This window comes from Rhamphochromis longiceps, linkage group LG14, assembly GCF_057381845.1.
Source record: "Rhamphochromis longiceps isolate RC_006_pf linkage group LG14, R_longiceps_female_GT1.1, whole genome shotgun sequence".
NCBI classification, from domain to species: Eukaryota; Metazoa; Chordata; class Actinopteri; order Cichliformes; family Cichlidae; genus Rhamphochromis; species Rhamphochromis longiceps.
The window spans coordinates 35,286,794-35,298,425 of NC_140570.1; the positions used below are offsets into that span (position 1 = coordinate 35,286,794).

At 43.4% G+C, this 11,632-nt stretch overlaps 1 protein-coding gene across 2 annotated transcripts in view; it reads right to left on the minus strand.

The window, feature by feature from the left end:
• Positions 1-11,249, minus strand: part of cdon (cell adhesion associated, oncogene regulated) — a 33,605-nt gene extending 22,356 nt beyond the window's left edge. The window contains exon 1 of one of the 2 annotated variants that reach the window (XM_085429423.1): positions 10,759-11,249. The gene's annotated coding sequence lies outside the window, so the exon portion shown is untranslated. The remainder of the gene's footprint in view (positions 1-10,758) is intronic. The other variant, XM_085429424.1, reaches the window with a different exon arrangement.
• Between the last annotated feature and the right edge of the window lie 383 nt (positions 11,250-11,632).

The following is an 11,632-nucleotide window of genomic DNA, read 5'->3' on the forward strand; positions in this document are numbered from 1 at the left end:
TGTCATATTGGGTAAACAGGGACAAAAGCAATGCAGCGAAGCATCAAAGACCTGGAGGGCAGAGGAAGAACAGGTCACAACTGGTGCTGCTGACTGAGACAGGGGCCTGGCTTCTCTGCTTCACAGAGAAACACAGACACCATGATGCAGCCCTCCAACATTAATGCACTAATTTTATATCATGTTTTTATCATAAATGACTAATAATGAATAGTAGAAGAGCACAAATTCATTAAATCAAAAGGTTTAGTTTAAGAAAGAGCAAACTGTTACAGGTGACCAGAACCAATTGAAGCTTAGAGATAAAGATGTCAAGGGTAAATGATCAGTGGGGTGTAGAGCTGGGCGATAGAACGATAACGATATGTATCGCGATATAACTTTTACTCGATAGAGAAATTTAAGCTATCGCGATAGACTTCGCCACTCTTGTCCTCTTAAAATAAAAAATAAAAATAAAAAAAGGTCAGCCAATCCAAACTAAGTAGCGCAGAGCCGAACCAATCACAGCCGCAGCGTCACGTCGCGTGACTTGTTACATACAGCACAAGTGCCAAGCCGCACGTGTGTTTGTTTGGGAAGCAGGCAGTGGGTAATAATAATAATAATAATAATAATAATAGATTGGATTTATATAGCGCTTTTCAAGGCACCCAAAGCGCTTTACAATGCCACTATTCATTCACACTCACATTCATACACTGGTGGAGGCAAGCTACGGTTGTAGCCACAGCTGCCCTGGGTAATGGACCCAGCGCGTAATGGAGGAAATGAGTGTGCCGACTAGAAAAATCTACCGAGCGTGACCGAAGAGAAAACGGATGATGGTTCCAATGCCGGAGAGATTGTCGAACGGAAGAGCCATAGAAGTTCCGTAGTGTGAAGGTATTTCGGCTATTTCAAGTCTGACAAAAAACAGAGTAGCGTGCACTGTAAATTGTGCCGAAAGCAAGTCTGGAAATACAATAAACTGGTGCATGCGTCACACTGTGCGCCACGTTATTGTTTCGGTGAAATGAATTTCTACAATACTGTTACTGTTAATTCTACTCTCTGCAGTGTTTAAATGCTTACATATACACACAGTTACTGTCCCTCCACACATACGACTCGGTTCTGCTTCTATGCCGCAGCTTTGTTTACTTTTTCCCACCGAGGCTTCTAGACTTCTGATTGGCCAACATTTCTGCACGGTTAGGAATCTAGCGCCACCTGCTGCTTTGGCATGTTCATAGCAGCGTTTTCCTTCATTTCTGCCTTTATGTGTGGACGGGATTATTTTTTAAAACGAAAACGGAAAATCTCCGTTTTCAAAAATACCCGTGTACGTGTGGACGTAGCCTCAGTCTCTGACTGGAAGCGCTAATTCGTCATTCGGCTTTTGTCAGACTAAAGTAACTGTTAAAACTGTTTGAAAAGCTCAGCTATACAACAAGGAGAGATTGAGAATTTCCTTTTAGTTCTCAGTTTATTTGATACTGACAAAAGTTAGTTTTGTCTGTTCTTCTGTAAAACAAACTAAGATTTATTTTTAGAATTAATATTTTGTTTCTAAGTGGAATTGACAATTTAGTCTGTTTTTGTTTGTTCTGTTTTGAAACTTAAACGCTTTAGCGGCTGCCTTTTGTGTAGTTTGCAATATTTGCCTTTATTTATCTGAAAAAGTCTCATGTTCCTTAAGTACATCTACCCTGTTGAACTTATTATGGGAAATAAATATTTAAATAAAAACAAGCTGCTGATTATTTCACATTTTACTTGTGAGCAACGGCACATTTAAATCTTACAAATATAGTTATTTGGCTTATATCGTGATAGATATCGTTATCGCCTGAAATGAAAAAAACATATCGTGATATGAAAAAATCTCATATCGCCCAGCTCTAGTGGGGTGTAAGAGAAAGGGCAAGTCTTTTCTGGTATGATGGTCTAATCTGACCTGTGTGCCGAAGCGGATTCACATGCTATACCCCAAACCTGTCTGCACTCGCCCCACATCTCACTGACAGAGGATCTGCAGCACACACATTCCTCAGTTCCACAAAGAGAGAGCATGACAGACACACAGAAAAAGACAGAGAAAGACACACACACACACACACATACACACAAGAGATGGGAGATAAATTCTGAATGATGAGAGGCAATGGGGTAAAAAAGCTATAACAGAAAAATAAAAAGAAAGGCTCTCTGGAAGAGAAGTAAAGGGAGATGTGTAGGATTTAAAAAGGTGAAACATTCAATAGGAGGTGAAAAGTGGCCAAGCCCAAACTTCTTTCTCCTCCTTTATTTGGCTCGGAGATAGAAGCGTACAGATAAAGACATCCAAAACTGCCAAAACTGACTGATGATTCAGCCGAGCTACATTCAGCTCAGCCCAGAAACTTTGGAAGACCCGACTCATAGAACAGACTCTAAGGGACCATTATGGGCTTCTTGTATTGGTCTGGGTGAGTCCACCGAGGCAGCCCGGGGCCACCGAGAAAAACTAATGAGTGGAAACACTGGGCCTCTGGTATGGCCTTACTCTGTCTGATTGAAGACTGAGATCTTATTAAAAGTGGGACTGTCTTAGACAGAAGGGGGTGAGCTAAAGTAAGGGAGAAAAAGACAGACATGATTTGGAATGAACTGAGGGAATTAGGGAAAGAAAGGGAGGGTCCTTTTTGTTTTACAATGAGAAGGAGGTTTTAGTCTATCCATGAGACAAATCGACTGCACTTGTCTGAGCCTGAGAAAGTTAATGAAGGTGTCTCAATAAAAGATTTAAACAGAGTTTTCTACAGCAGACATCTTCAAGGACAGGCTACTTTTGAGACACTTGTTTCTCTCATGTCTGTGTGCAGCTGACAGACAACCATCAGTCCGGGAGGCGCAGGGTGATGACGAGGCCAAGCGGGTCCCAGAGCATCTTGACGCCAAGGTCCTGACTACAGTGCTGTTGTACGGGACAGAAGAGCAATGAAAGGAGAGGCCCCTGGGGATCAGACAGTCACATCCCACAAAGCCCTGTTTACCAAGGACACACACCCCGTTCCCCCACCTCCTCCCAACAACGCCTCCGTTCACCAGAGTCCGACCCTCCCAAAGTGCCAGGGCCGGGACCTGGGAGACAGTGCTAATTCTACCCTCAGGCTTGTTGGCCAAGGAAACAAACAGAGAGCTGAGAGTGGATAGAAAGAGGGAGGGGGTAAAAAGATTGAGACAGAAGGGATAGAGACTGAATGGTACAGTATGTAAGACCCATCTTAATTGGCGATTGTTCTGCAATGTCTTGTTTTTCCTGGGAATCTGTGCGGGGGAGGGACAGGAAAGTAGGGAGGTATGGTTGTTTCCCAAGGTCCTGAACAGCAGGATTAACCACAGGGGCGAAACTCAATAGCAGCCTCGGACATTGGAAACAGATCCCTGGGTATCGCCACCATACAAGGCCACCTCGAGACCTTTTGCAAAGCGCATGTAACTAACAACCCTACCCCATTGTCTAAGCTCTCTGGGCCCTTCCAACTGATTTCACAGGCCTTTCAGCCCACAGGGGAACGTCTGCTCAGACGAAAAGGTAATTCTGATGGAAAGAAGGAATGCAGAAGAAGGCCTTCTTGCCCGCAGGGTGCGTTATAACACTGATCTCCAGCATGTGCCAAGACGTTGATTCATCATGGCAAGTGCGAGGGGAGCTGGGAGCTTGTGCAGCCGTGGCACCGGGGGCAGGAGGCCACAGATTTACATTCCCCACTATCAGTCCTGATTAGAGAGATGATGGGAAAACATGCTGATGCAGGGGAGGAGAAAAATGATCAAGTTTGCCAAAAGACTTGAAAATGTCCAGCTCTGCTGTGGGAGTCAAGATGCTATCTGTGTTTTAAATGCTGTTGTGTGGGCTATAAACCATGGGCATACAGCGATCCAGCTGCCCCCACCCTTTCTCCACTAAGCGCAGTCTCCCGTCCCTCCCCAGCTCTCCTGGATTCCATCACTGCCCGTGTCTCTACAGCAACAAGCAGCAAAGACGCAGACAAACAATTCCTGTTCAGTCTCCTCCTGATAGGTCCCTGGCTGCCAACCAAAAGCACTTTCAGACTGAAACATACATTAAATAATGTAATTTCAAACATGTGCAGCGAAAACAAAATGACAAGGTGTCCAAATAGATACTAACAAGAAACTCAGTTTCACAAAGTCAGGATTTAAAACCGGCCAGAAATAAAACTGAACTGGGCTGCCTCAGCAGCTCTTCTTCATTTGTCACTCGAGAGGCGTGAGAAAGAAAGTGCACACAGACATTTTCATTTTTTCATAATGATAAATGCACTTTGTAAGTATAACAGAGTAATGGCAACATATTCATGCTGGAGAGGTGTGTGTGTGTGTGTGTGTGTGTGTGTGTGTGTGTGTGTGTGTGTGTGTGTGTGTGTGTGTGTGTGTGTGTGGACGGGGTGAGGAAAGCCTCATCTGCTAAAAACTCCCCAGCCACCGGCACAACAAAAACAAAGACATGCAAAAAGGTTAAAATATAATTAGTCTTCTTCACAGATTCCACAAATCTCTTGCAAAAACCCAAACAAACCAACCCAACCCCCCCTTACACGTACAAGCTCGAAGACCCAAAGATAAATATACAGTCCCAAACAGAGTGTGTAAATGCTTTATTTAGTTTGTCTAAATGTTTATCCGTCTCTCCTTGTAACGCTCCTCTTTTGCTGCGCAGCCATCAAATGATCGCAAAACAAACTCGGTGGCGATACATCAACACTCACATCATCCGAGTTTCCACTTCTGGCTCCTGGTCAAACTGTAAAAAGCTCTCCGAAATGTTTAGGGTCCCCGCTGCTTACTGCTGCAGCACTGGAGGTGAGAAAAGCTTTTGGGAGATGATGTAGTGCTGCAGCGGCGCCAACAGAAACGCAACCTCAATGACAACACCAAAACACAGCGGAAATAGAAAAACTGTGGCTTACGGCAACTCTGTTTTTTCTTGTCTGGGTTCGTGTGTTTGCTACTGTGTGAAAGCGCCGCGAAACGGTGACAGTGATTTACTTTACTTTGTTAAAGTCAGTCAAAACAGAGTTTTATCTATCCATCTCAAGGCAGAACTATACTCCGCAGGATGCAGAATGTCTGCTCCCATCTTAAAATATTCTCCGAACAATGTAAAAGGCTGGACCAACCCTATGTTTTATCCCTCTGACTTACATTCCTCCACTCACTTTGAATATCTTTTATAAATAGGGGGTTCCAATGTTCCCTAAAGGCTCACATCTCAGAGTAGGGAAGGCCCAAAATGGCACCCACAACCACAAGCCCAGAGGCAGGCAGCAGCAGTACCCACACTGCCTCACACTCTGATCTGGGAGGAAAACAGCCCTTCAAACAAGAAGCCTGTTTGTCAGCTGCAGGGGAGTGCCAGCCGCTAGTTTTGCCTTAATATAGTCTTGCTGATCTTTGTGCTGGCTTTTCAGCAGCACACACATTCTGGTTTGCAGAAAACCCATGTCAGATGTGACTTATTGGTTCAACATTTGAAATAGAAAGCTGCGGTCGCTCCGCAGATTCAAGCAGAAAAGGCTAACTCTTGGAGCCTGCGACAAGGTGACGGACTAATGCAGGCGTATTTAGTGGGGTCGCTAACAGGAAGGGGAAAAGAAATTAATCTTGCAAACAGGAAGACGCTGAGGATGCAGAAAGAAAAGGGGAAAAAAAATATTCTGAAATACTCTGCAGGAGGAGTCCAGTTCATAAGTTCACTCCCTGAAATCTTCTCTGGGGCTGATTAACAACACAGGACGATGGCTTTCATCGGGTATCTGCACGCGCAAATGCCACGTTAGGCCTTCCCGGGGAAAATTTTGTTCTCTGTCGTGCATGTGGTGCTCTGCATCATGCTAAAGACACATGTACTGTAGCTGCACAAGCCAAGAGGCACTCCCTCAGATGATTATGAGCCCATAAATAAAGGCATCTAGAGAAAGCGACGTACTTCAAACCATGGCTCGAGATCATTAAAGTATTCTAGTCCATTTTCATCTTTTGTTCTATCCATATAACCCCCACATCCCCAAGCTATGGATCAAAGTTAACCCAACTATATTTTCCTGTGGTAAAAAGTGCATCCCACTGTGTCGCACAACCTGCCCTTGGGGTATTCTCAGAATCTACGCGGCCGCCTGGACGCTGCGTTTGTGCTTTAAAGCGCTACGTGTGTGGTATTGGCTTACATTCCCTTATCATATTGAAAGCATGGACACATATATATTTAGCTAAGGCCTGTATTTCCATTACATTAACAGTATGCAAACATTTTTCAGAGAACAAGCAGACCTCTTCACCCTGCCTATCTCCTCATTCCGCTGCATTTCAGTGGCTGGCTGGAACATCTGTTTCTGCTGCTCCAAAAACTGTTTGCTTGTCTTAACAATTATGCCCTGATGTTTCTCATTTTATTTCTCAAATCTCCTGAAAGTCGTTATCCAGTTTCAGGTCCTTCAAGGTTCTGAATTTTTAGAAACTCAATATGGTGATCTGTTGAGAGCTGGTGTATACGTTGAGTTACAGTCAGCTCACCTTTGACATTTCGGAAGAGTCGTACCAGAGGAAGCACGCAGCTCATCTGTAACCTACAGGAGAAACAAGTTTGCGTAGTACGGCGAGTCTGTGCTGCTGTGTTTGGGTCATCTGTCAGAGTCGGGGGAATAGAAGAAATAGGGAGGGGTGGGGGAGGTGGGGGTCCCGCAGAGAGAAATGTGTGTAGCATAGTTAAAATAATGACAGTGTGAGCTCATAGGAGATAAGAAGCGCTACTTATGTCTGCTTCACATAAACACAAGCGACACCTTACAGCTACCTCAATTCCAACCCAGTTCCGCTCACAGCCAGCCCACAGAATATATTTACAGAGGGAAACTGAAGTTGGAAAGTAAAGCCTTTTTTGTTAGCACCGCAGCTGCAGGGCGCTCTCACCAACCCAGCAGTCACAAGAGCTCAAACTCTTACTCTGACCTGCCCATCTTTCCCAGCGACCCCCTGCCCATGGCTGCTGGGTGTTGTCAATCAGCACCCCCCCATGGCTCCTTGAACATGGGGGCTCTTTGGCATGCTGCCCACAACTCCCCTCTGTCCATCTAATGGGGCCTGAGGTCTGACTCTACCCTTGACGAATGGGAGCTGAAGCTCTCAGAGTAAAGGGCAGCAATAGAAAATGGTAAAAATGCTGCAGTATGACTCAATCCCTGAGCAATGAGAGTAAAAGGAGGGCTATATGTCAAGAGTTTAAAACAAGCCAGGTTTTGGTTTGGGAATAGTTACTTGTACGTTTTAACGTCAACCATAAAACAGCTTCATAAATTCTACATTATTATTACTAAGAAGCTGAAATGGATTAGTAATCAGAGATTTAGAAAATGAATGAGTCTTAATTCCAGCAGTCAAAATATTGTGAAGGAGATGAAAACTAACGTCACCGCTCCAAAAACTAAATTTTCTCCTGCTTTATGACTCTCATAACATTCTTCTCAGCCAAAGGTTGAATCCAATGGTGCAATAATACGACAGATCAGAGCGCGAAACCAAATAAACAAGCAAGCCACATTGTGATTTAGGTTTTAAACTCACTTCCATTCACTTTAGAGCCAGAACTGAGGTTTACTGACAGGCCTCAAATCTGTTCGGCTTAGAAAAGGGGAGAATGTGGGAGATGGCCAAAATATACTCGAGTCTCCCTCTTCCTCCACACTCACCTCAGACAAACCTTCATCTACAAATCTACAACTAAACTGCTTATTCACAATTAGTTTTAACAGCAGAATTACTTTAAAAATGGTGAGAAAATGATGAGAAGGGCCACTGGACTTTCCCAGAGTCTGAAGTAAGAGGGAAAAAAAGCATCTCAGGATATTAGATTTTTTTTTTTACATTTTCTTTAATGACTTTAATTGTCAGTCAACTTATTAATTAATCATATGAGTATTAAAAAATGTTTTATAATCTCAGGAACTGCAAGATTTCACTGTATATATGACTTTACTTTTTGGTTTAATCATTAACAAAACCACATTCAGCAGTCATTTGTCATTGCTGGTGTGCAAGTGGTTGTGAGAATATAGTACTGCATCAGAAAAATCAAGAGAGCCATTATAAGTGCCGGAGCTGGTATCATTACACGTGCTTATGTCCAAATTGCCCACTTAACATAGTTCTCCTACAGCAACATGTGTTTATCATTAACGAGCACCCTAATGGCTCAAACATTATTCCAACTCGCTTAATGGCATCGTTGTGCTTTGTTCAGGTCTGTCTGATAAGCGCCGAGCCACTAATGGTTTATTAATTTCCCTAAATACATGCAGGGAAAACAAACACACACACACACACACACAAAAAAGGGTCTGAGGCTCTGTCCTCCAATTCAGTCACATTCCCAATACAAAGCTACTATAGATAAACACAGTCAATTGTACTAAATACATTAAAGTCATTCTGGAAAGTTTAAAATCAGGAACTTGTACTATACCATACAGCAATATAGTTTGGACACAAAAGAGAGCCTCATATAGACGGTATTTAAAAAAAAAATAACAGAGCAAATAAAGACTGTAAACACATATTTCTGCTGCCATAAAACAAAGATACGTTTGGCAATTGAGCTTTCTGAATAAAGGAGTAGTCGGTCCAAGAGGACTGACTGAGTAGAAAGCAATGCAAGGATCATAGAGCCAATTAGGTTACAATGAGGGAAAGCGGCTGCAGAAAAAGTTACACCTTAGTTTTTTGTTTATTTTTAAAAAGAAAAATTTCTTGGAACAGACTCAAACCTGAGGAAGGATTTCTCCTTCAAAATCAACGCCCTGAACACAAAGAGCAAATCTCGCTCTGCCCTTGTCAAAAGCTCACCCAATATTGGGAAGCACTGAAAGGATTTGAAAGCCATCGGAAGTGTCTTCTTGTCCCCCACCAACGTAACAATGCGTGAGCAACTGTTTGAACTTGAAAGTGTTTTATCTGAGTGCAGCCATGTGTGTCCCACTGACTCGATGTCATGCATTCGAGAGGGATTCAAGACTTTGTTCTTGATAACTTTTAAGTGTTCAGCTTTCTGAGAGTCACCCCTATGTAACAATAGTCGCTGTGAAGCTCTGATGATAAGGATGAACAGCAGACAGAGGAAGTTGAGGAATCTGGCATCAGCAGCCACCACGTTACCGTCACTTTTACTCTGCCGCTTTCCACGTTTCCACCCAGAGCAACAGTCTTAATCTCATATTATCACTTACAATATTTATGGTGCATACTACATTTTCATATGCACATTTAGCTGAAAGTTTTATAAATACAATGATTTAGAAAACTGGGTTACATCAGCATAGGACTGTGAAAACATAAATCTTTAAGTTCCTGAAGTGCATAGCCTGAATAAAATTAGTTCATGCCCACACTTGTACAACTAGTCTTGAGCTCAAAGCAGCGCCGTCTTTATTTCTACTTTTTTGTTTTGTTTTTTTTTATTTGTAAGATTAGAAGAGTGAGAAGGAACATGAAACCGAGGAGAATTGAGCAACGTGAAGGCTGTTTCATGACCATATATTTGCACACCTGCATATTTTTTCTTCAGTATACTCAAAGATTTCTCTTTGTCTCTAATGTTTTTACTCTTTGTCAAAAGCATGCCCCTGGTTGAGTAAATAATGACACCTTCTGTCTGCCAGGCAGGTAAAGTCGCTTTTGCATGCTTTGCACAGTGATTTGTGCACTTGCCAAGTGTCTGAGCAATGGTAACATGGATTTACCAAACCAACGTTTATGACACCCTCTGGGGATTCATCTGAAACAATAAAGGCTCTCTGTTTTTGTAGGAAAAAAACACACTACTTCAAATATTAGTCCAAGCCACCATGTTTCTGCACAGTGGTAAATGTGGCAGCTCGAGCAGTTTTTCTGTGGATCTTCTCTATAATAAAAGTATGACTTGTTGACAGTCCATTTTCAGCTTTTACCAAGGTGAATCCAATGTGTCAGAGGAGTGACATGTTTGCCTTTTTTCTAAAAATGTTCTTTCATCTTTCAAAGAAGAAATGGAGCCTGCAGGCCATCTGATTTCAACTGTGGGATGTTAACTCGAGCGTAGCTGCCTTCAAGGAGCTGCCAGAACTGTTTACCAAACAAATATTTTGGATTTTCTTTTGCTTCAAATCAGGGGATACATAAAGGATAAAGAGAACTGCTGAATAGCAACGTTAATCTGAGTGCTTCTGTGCGTGTTCAAGCAAAATACAAACCATGGCTGTAGGCAAAAGAATTGCTTAAAGGAGTCTTATGAATTGATTTCAGCATTAGAATTTAAAAGAGATTATTTCAAGCTCTTTTAGGACCATAACATCATATTCTTATACTTCACGCAAAGCAATGCAGACTCAATACTCAGTGCCGCCAGTACAATTATGGGCAATAATTATTTAAAGTCATAGCAGACTTGGTTTATAGTGCGGGCCCTTAATTCATGGAAACGTACACACGCTCCGCTCGCCACAGTGCCACTCCGCGCCGCTGGTCTCTCCGCCACAATTCAAAGTTAAGAAAACGAGACAACATGGATCAAATCGGCACCGTGGAGCTCTCTGCCTATTTTATCCTAGCATCTCTTTTGTTTTTCCCTGAAAACTCGAGCTTTCCACATTGAATCCTACCCCAGGTCTTCTCCCAGCCAGCCAGCCGGTCAGGCAGCCAGCCCGGGACTCCCCTCTCTGCCTCCCCTCCGTGCCGTCTTACCTCTGTTGCAGGAGAGCAAAAGCTGCGAGACGTCCGGTGAATTAGCAGCAAAACGCATTCTTCTGTTGGCAAATCCGTACCGGGCCCTCCATTAGAAACGGGCTCAAAGTGCGAGACGGCTTGAGGAACATGAAAGCAGTCGGAGAGGTTGAAAAGGGGAGAGAGAGAGTTCAAACCCGTAAAAGCAGCGCAGGCGTCGGGGCCAAGGTGCGCCAAGTCCCCCCTGGTCGAAACTCGCGTTACGTCGGTGGTGGAGAGTTTTCTCTGGAGTCCGTTTCTCTCAGTAAAAGTCCCGACTTGGCGCTCTCTCTCTGTCTCTGTATGTCTGTCTTATTGTAACTTTCTGCAGTGCTCGGTCTCCGTCTCTACCGCTGCCTCTTCCACACACGCATCTTTGAAGTCAGTGTCGAATTGCTCCGCAAATCATGGCAGCGGCGAAGCTGGTCGTCAAACCAGGAATGTCCCAGCCCCGACGCTCAATACGACTCCTGGAAAAGGGGAGGGAGAGAAATAGCAGAGGGCTTGGGGGGTGTTGCCCTGTATAGACTGTGCATTAACAAGTTTTACAGTCTAACGAGAAAATAACTTCCTCCTTCCTCGTCTGCGCACACGCGTGGACAGCGTTATCAGGACGTTACCACAACATTCTCCCACTATTTAATACCACCTTAATGATGCACACTGATATCACCTTTTTACTGTAAACAATCAATGCTTCTCAAAAAAACTGATGGATTTTATGTCACTTATGAATCTCGAAAATTACAAAATGACAGCACAGATATTTTGAAATACTGGCCTGGTCTAAGTTGGCTAAAAGTTGGGCCCTTTTTTAATAAAGTGAAAAGCAGGGAGAGGATTCAATAGTCCACAA